Source organism: Pelecanus crispus, chromosome 1, assembly GCF_030463565.1.
Source record: "Pelecanus crispus isolate bPelCri1 chromosome 1, bPelCri1.pri, whole genome shotgun sequence".
In the NCBI taxonomy this organism is placed as follows: Eukaryota; Metazoa; Chordata; class Aves; order Pelecaniformes; family Pelecanidae; genus Pelecanus; species Pelecanus crispus.
The window spans coordinates 2,961,118-2,969,032 of record NC_134643.1 but is presented as its reverse complement, the minus strand read 5'-3'; positions in this window follow the sequence as shown (position 1 = coordinate 2,969,032).

Here is a 7,915-nt window from a genome sequence, read left to right as displayed (position 1 = left end):
GAAAAGGGCAACAAAGCTGGTGAAGGGTCTGGAGCACAGGGCTGATGGGGAGCGGCTGAGGGAGCTGGGGGTGTTCAGCCTGGAGAAGAGGAGGCTGAGGGGAGACCTTATCGCTCTCTACAACTCCCTGACAGGAGGTTGTAGTGAGGTGGGTGTTGGTCTCTTCTCCCAAGTAGTTAGCGATAGGACGAGAGGAAATGGGCTCAAGCTGTGCCAGGGGAGGTTTAGGTTGGATATTAGGAAAAATTTCTTTACGGAAAGGGTGGTCAAGCATTGGAACAGGCTGCCCAGAGAGGTGGTGGAGTCCCCATCCCTGGAAGTGTTCAAAAAACGGGCAGATGTGGCACTTGGGGACATGGTTTAGTCTAGTCTACCCTTGACTGGTTTAGTGTGGACTTGGTAGTGTAGGTTAATGGTTGGACTGGATGATCTTAAAGGTCTTTTCCAACCTAAACGATTCTAGGATTCTATGATTCCATGTTTCTGCAGATGTTTCCCCTTTGGGAAACAGTTTTATCTCTGATATACCATTTGTACATCCTGGTGGTCTCAAGTTTGTGCAGTGAGGTCTCTAGCTTATCCTGAGAGTCATTCTGTTAAATTTGCTCTTCTCCTTTCCGGAAGAAAGCATGCAGTCAACTGCTTGCATGTGCAACAGAGACAATCATAGCAAAATACAGAGTATCGTATTATTCACCAGGATGGACAAGAATGGTTGAGTCCTCTGTGAAATAGCAGATTGATTAATTATACATGACCCAAGCAGATTATTTACTCACTGAGAGACTAACACAGGATCTTTTGTCTTGTTTTGAGTCTTGCTTGCTAATCTGTTTGATTTGGCAGTTTGTAAATAACTGGTTAATAAAATTTGGGAATATTAAACCTGAGTGGTAAGTAAAGGGCAGCCAATGCTTATATAAAAGGGCAGTGAAAGAGCAAGATTTTTTTTTTTAATCAATTGAAATGGGGAATAGGTAACAAAGCAGGGAGAGAGAAACAAAGATGGCCATCCACAATGCAGGTTATATTTTGAAAAAGCTTTAATTAACATTGCGATGTACATCCATATAACATTGAGCTTAAATATCCTTTTGCACGTTGCTCACAAAGCCATTTGAAAAGTTAAGCACCATTATCCCTATTTTACAGATAGAAAAAGTGAGGCACGGAGCAGGAGAGTGTCTTGCTCGAGATCACACAACACGCCCAGGTCCTCAGCATTTACACTGTGGGGAGATGCACTCTCTGTGGAGCATCCTGGACATCCAGTCTGATGCACACCCGCATCCTGTCCCTACTCCATGCTTTTGTTTCCAGCTCCGTTGTGTTCTCCACAAGGTCTCCTACCCTAAAGGGGATCACGACTGGAGGCCTTACACTGAAGCCATGGCTGGCAAGGACCCAAGTCTCCAGGCTCTTAAGCCTGTGTTCTGTAGGCTGAGCATTGCCCTCCTTCCACTGTAAATGAGGACCCTGGGGCTGAGAGGAAGTAGTACGACCTATGACGTATCTTCTGTCAGTTCACTTCTTTTCTAGGAAAAACAAATGCAAAGTTTGCATTCAAACACCATCACATAAAAGAAGGACGTTACGTAGCCAAGCACTCAAAAGTTCAGACTTGTTGGCAAGCTCCCAGATCATCTGCTGTGCATATGCATGATGGTAGAATGTTAATTACATGATCCCGTACTGTTTCTTTCTGCAGGGCACCTACCTTCAGCGCACAGGATAATGGTGTTCATCTAATGAGCAGGTATGTGATGTTTTGTTTTCACATTGTGGTTCCGTGTGTGGCCCCATGCTTTATTTTGTGCACGCCATTCAAACCCAGCTCTCAAGGCAGTGATTAATGCTCTCAAGGACTTCTCCATGGCAACAATCAATCTGGCATTCCCTAATTTTCAAGTGCTTTACTTTGTAGCATTAACAGTGTTTTCTGTTAAAAGATGTGTTGTGTCCTATATTTTTAATGCAGGGTTTTAGTCCTGGCTGGAAAGCTTAAATTTATCTATCTCCTTTGATTTCAAAGATTGCTGAGGTAGTAGTAGCAGGGTACTTTCCACTCCATAGGATGTGGTTGCCTGAGATAATTGGGAACATTTTTGTCCTATATTTCTATTTAGGGTTAGTAAATAAATGATTACATACTACAGAGTTGCAGAAGCTGACAAGAGCATTGGAGTCTATTTGACACTGCAGAAGCAGCAGCCAGGAGGTCCCTACAGAAATGAATGGGAACAGTAAGAAGCAATTGTCTTTTCAATCACAAAGTCTATGGCCAGCAGCGTGCCCTCAGTCAGAGTCCTGGAGGTGCTCCACAGCCAACCAGTATGTAAATTTGGTTTCTATTTTCATTGCTTAGAGGTAACCATCAACAGATGGTGTTTTGAAACACTCATAATTTTGGCTAATAGAGTTACTGTTGCCAACTGTCCTGTCCTCCAAGTAGTGATTAGATATACTATTATTAATAAATAATACCTAATAATGATACAAACAGTCCAAACCCTCACGTCCTTAGTCCTAAGCAACTCCCACACTCTTCAATACATTGTGCTCATGCCTGTGGATGACTAAGTGGTTTACTGCACTGAGCCAAGTCCTTCTTTCTGATCTGCGTTACCAATCACTATTTTTTTTAATACAGATCCTATTGGCACCCTCCAGATGAGCTCTCACCGATGGGAATTCCATATGGCCATTAGAAACAGAACTTGCTCATGCAGGACTCAGCCATAGAAACTTTAATCAAAACTTCCATTAAATTCCCAGAGCAGAGGAGCCAAAACCTCTTGCTGACTTTACATGCTCGTATCCAGATGGCCCCTTCCAATTCCACAGAATTCAAGTTTTCATCTGAAGGCAGAAGATAAATCCCATCTTTTATGGTTATTGTGATAACCTTCTGGACATGGCTGGAAGGTGAACCAACGACTTCTACCTGAGCAAATGTGTGCTGTGTAAGGCAAAGTGCTCACAACAAATGAATTTCTTGTACTACTGACTGTTTGGAAACAGTACACAGTACACTGAGAAAGCAGCAGGAGGTGGGAGAGAATCCAACTTAAGGCCAGTCTTCAAAAAAGGAAGGAGGATAACCCTGAAAGTCACTATTCTGAAAAAGCAACGCCTACACTCGGTGAAATTAAGGGGAAGAATCCTGCGAGAAAAAAATGCACTCAGTGTTATTCTGGAGGATCAGGGAACAGCCATGTGAAGGGGAAATGTATGAGACTGGAGTGACAGGTGCAGTACAAGAGTATAATTAAGCAAATCATATTTCAGGACTAAGTATTATCTTATTCCAAGAGGAGAGACTGAGCTAAAGAAAGGTGCAAATGACTTGCAAGGCTGTGAAGCTCGTAGCAGATCGGGGAGCTCCCCACAGTCAGCCACACGATGCAGCCAGGAAACGTTGTCCCTCTCTGAATGAAAGCAGCATAATTTCAATTCTATCGTATTTAGCGTACGCAACATTTTTAGGCAGCTGCTTAAATAAATAACTGCTTGCTGTTAAATTCCTGGATTACTCTTAGTGACCAGGTGGGATGTACTGCCATTTCCTATAGTAGTGCTTCTGCTTATAGCCAGGCTTTGATCATACAGACCAATTTCATTGGCAGTTTTGCCAGAGAAAGGACTGATGATTTAAAAACTTGGCCCAAAACTTCAGAGCAGAAGTGGCAGTAAACATTAGTCACTGCAGCAAACTAATTTGTTTTCCATATGGCATTTTCAATGGAGTGTGGAAGATTCACCAGCGAAATAATAATTACAAATGAGGAATACTTTGAAAAAAAAAGTGTTTTTCTCCCTATGCATCACTTAAAAGGATTTCTAATTAAGTCAATAGTTGATTATGCTGGAGATGACATTGGCAGCCAAATTATAGTTTGTGGGGTTTTGTTCTCAGGGAAGGATTGTTCCCAGGGGCAGGACAATTCCTGCATCTAGTCAGCCCGGGGTGCTGCTTAGATGTGAGTGTTGAGAGAGGTGTTTAATTCCCTTTGGAAAATTAGGTGGTGAACATTTTCTTAATAACGTTGTTGCTTGTAGTAGAAAATTTTGCTCAGCAAGATGAGGGGCTGATATTACTGATTAAGCCAAGGAAAAGACAGATGCTTTAAGATATCCTTGGATCTGTACCTGGCTAAATTCAAAGCCGACTCAGAGCTGGAAATTATGCTCCAAAGCAGAATGGAAGTAGCTTCGTGAGATCTAAGCCCTAAGATAACAAAACCCCAGAATACCTTATTCTCCTTCCAAACTATTGTCATGGGGAGAAAAAAAAACCCAACCAAACAAACAAACAGCAAAAAAAGAGAAACACACAATATAAATGGAGCCAAGAATTTTTTAGTCCAATTAAGATTTTGAAAGGCTAATATTCCAAAACACCTAATGAATGTTGTAGAAGTCTCACTTATGATGCAATTTTTTTTTTTTTATACAAAAAAAAGCCTTCCTAGACTCTACCCTGCATCTCTGGGGTGATGCTCACCCTTCCAGCGTCCCTATGCATCCCAGGGGGTGACAGGATCCGTCTCCCTCAAGCAGAGTTGTGGAGAAGGTTACAAGTCACCACCCTGAGGTCTTCCCTGGCAGGACCGTGATGTGCATGGTGGGGTTTCTTCCTCCTGACTCTTGGGTGTCCCCAGGGGTATCTTCATCCCCCCCTCTCCTCATCACCTGCTCCCTTCTCCCCGGTCCCCAGCACCGGTGGCAGAGCTGCCCAGCGCCCAGCCCGGGCACACAAAGGGCTGGTGTTTGCTGGGCAGTGCCTGCCCGGGGCGGCAGCCCTTGGCCATGTGGGGTGTCCCCAGCGCTGAGCTCAGGCAGGTCGGGCACGAGGCCCTTGGCCACGGGACACTTGTGATCACAGGGACACCCAGCTCGGGGCACGGCAAGCCCAGAGCTGTCCTGAGACCCTGCAGTGTTGGGTGGCACAATGCTCGTGGCCGCCTGCTACTGATGGCACAAATCACATTCACCAGGTTACGGTTTCAGCTCAGACTCTAGAGCACTGGGAGCTTTGGGTCTGGAGACTCCGTTTTAAAATATAAAATGTAAAATTGAGGAAGATCTAAGATGTGGCTCAGGTCTCTGTTCACTTTTCAGTCTTGTAAAGACATTTTTTCTGCAGTGAGTTATGCAGAGATTTTCTACATGTTAATGGGAAGAAATATAAGATCAATTTGTTCATACTCCCTTGTAACCAAGGTATTTGACAACTTATTCTCAAACATTCATTTTCTATCACACAAAGCCATCTGAGGACAGTCCTCCTTTCTGATTTTCACTGCCAGTCAATCACAGGGAACCTGCAGAAGTGAATGGTGCTACAGCCACAGATGACCGAGCCTGTGGAAAGATTTAGACCCCATGACTGGATTTTGGTTGGTAGTACAAATTCTGATTGAACTTTTATTTCTTTCATGCCACTTGGATCCTGTCTATTCAGATCTTTATACAAATTTGGATTGCAGTTCTTATCTTTTAACGGTTGTCTAGCATATGCATAGAGCAGCCATGTCAGAGCCCTGTTCTGAATGCAGAACATCCTGATGGTAGCAGAGCGGGGCTGAATTAATTAAATGACCCTCACTGAAAGAAAACTAGGGCCTGAAGCATCAGATCCCATGGGGAAATGTCCACTTCTATCACATTTGCTGTTCAGGGACCTCAAAACACTTTAAGGGTAAGATTTTTCAAAAGAGCCTGCGGAGAATATAATTCTTCTTTCTCGCTCAGCTCCTTTTGGGAAGTGCACAAATCAGACACTTTTTTTATCCCAGAATAGGCCACGGGCCACATTTTGCTACAGTTGAATACGGAGGAACATTTTCTTTTTGCAGATGTGTCTACTCAGCAAGAGGTATCACTGGAAGAGATGGTCAAGCCTTTTCCAAGATTTCCTGATTTTATTTATATATTTGATCCTCTGGCTGGATAGGATCAATTTATACTGCTTTTACCCATATGCATTGATTGGTGTGCAGAGACCCAAGAAGGACACCAAGAAGACATGATGCTGCTTCACCCTTGAAATGTTTTTTACTCTGGTGCAGTTGGCTGTAAAGGTCTACGTGGAGGTGCTGATTTGGGATCTGAACAGGCACATCAGACCCAGAACTGTCACTCCAGAAGTTCACCTTACAATTAATGATTTGCATCTGAATCACTGAGAGCCACCTAGACTGTAACAAAGACAATTTTTAGCACCAGCGCTCGCAGCCAGGTGAAGTCCATACATTTTCATGATGACCTGCTCTGAGGATGAAGGTGAAAGTAGTCTTTAGTCTCAGCCGGTTTCCTAAACAGCATCACAAAGTGGTTCCTTTTGATGCTTCACATAATATCTCAAATCTGATTTCAGAGGTTTAGGTATTCCTGGGATGATGACGATAGTCTTTCGTTTCTTCCTTGGCACTGTTAATGCTGACCATTAATGGCTACGAGTTGACATCCCCAGCTTCTGGTATGCGTAAGTCCACCTGTTCTGGTGTTTCTCCTCCGTGTGCTGTGAGGTCCAGAATGGATCTGCTACACTGGCATCTTTCTTTGAGGACAGTGAAGTTGGCTGGTTTAAAAATGCCATAAATCAGTCACAGGCAATCAGTCACCATCACCAAGAACATAACTTTGCTGAAGTGTCTTAACAGAAATTTTAAGGGAAAAGGCTGAACAAGATTATGGGGCTTTCTACACAAATGTGACTAATAAAACTAAGGCAGGAATGACTCCTAATGATTTTTTTCTGGCTTATAGAGTCATGCAGCAGAGACAGAGCTTGACCGTTGGCAGAAGCTCTGTTCTGATACAGAAGACAGATGGGTTATCTTTGCTCAGATAATGAAAAAGACGTGCAGAAATGGATGGTGCACTGTATCTCCGTGCTCCACCACAAAGACAACAGAAGAAATAGACGGCTGCACGGGGAAACTCATCTAACCCGTTGTAGAAATCTGTTTTTAAGATGTGATACACTGTCCTCTGGATGGGCCCGAGGTTTTCCACTGATGATAAGGGAAGCTTGGGGTGACCAGCTTAGATGTTGACATCTAATATTTGGGTACCTACATCAGCGCAGATAAATCCCACCACAGGGCACTCATTAGCCTTGGCTGCCTTCTATCGTATGTTAGCACCAAAGCAGAACACAGCAAGACACGGGGCATTGAACAGGGCCTGAGGTACTGGGGCACTTTCCATCTTCTCACCATCTGCCCATTTGTATTTTGAGGTGTTCCATCCATCCCTTGTGTCTGTAGGGTAGCTGGTGCAATGAAGCCTTGATGTCTTACAGCAGTTTTAAATGTTTGGGGAATATAAATAGTAATAACGGGCAGAGCAGATGCCAAGTGGTGCTAGTTCACGGGAGAGGTATTGAATGCATTTTCCCCTGATATAAGTGATCGTGTGTGGTACAAGGCATTGGAGATGTAAGCACGCCGTATCCTTCTTCAGTATCCAACTCTGATAAACATGCACAGAGTTTCCTCTCGTCTGCGCAATTCAGTTCATGGCCCAAGCATCTAAGCCAACAACTCAATATTAAAGTGATAAATTAGAACTATTAAATATTTAATGATGGGAGGAAAAAAGCTACTAAAAACATAAAACATCTACAGGGTAATCTCAATTGTATCAGACAAATGTTACATTAGCAGAGATGATTCTGAGTTTTAATGTCTTATTTGAGGCTATTTCATTTTTGAGAACATGCAGTGCTATTGCCGTACAAATTTATGAACAAACTCCTGAGGTCACATTTGTTTTCTACTTATTGTTTCTCCTTGACTTCCATGACACTTTGGGATTGCCAGTCCTGGAGGATAAGTGATTTTGATTTTTATCTTCTGGTGTTGAATCCTTACCATTTCCCACCTGGTGTTTTTCTGGCTGATGGAAT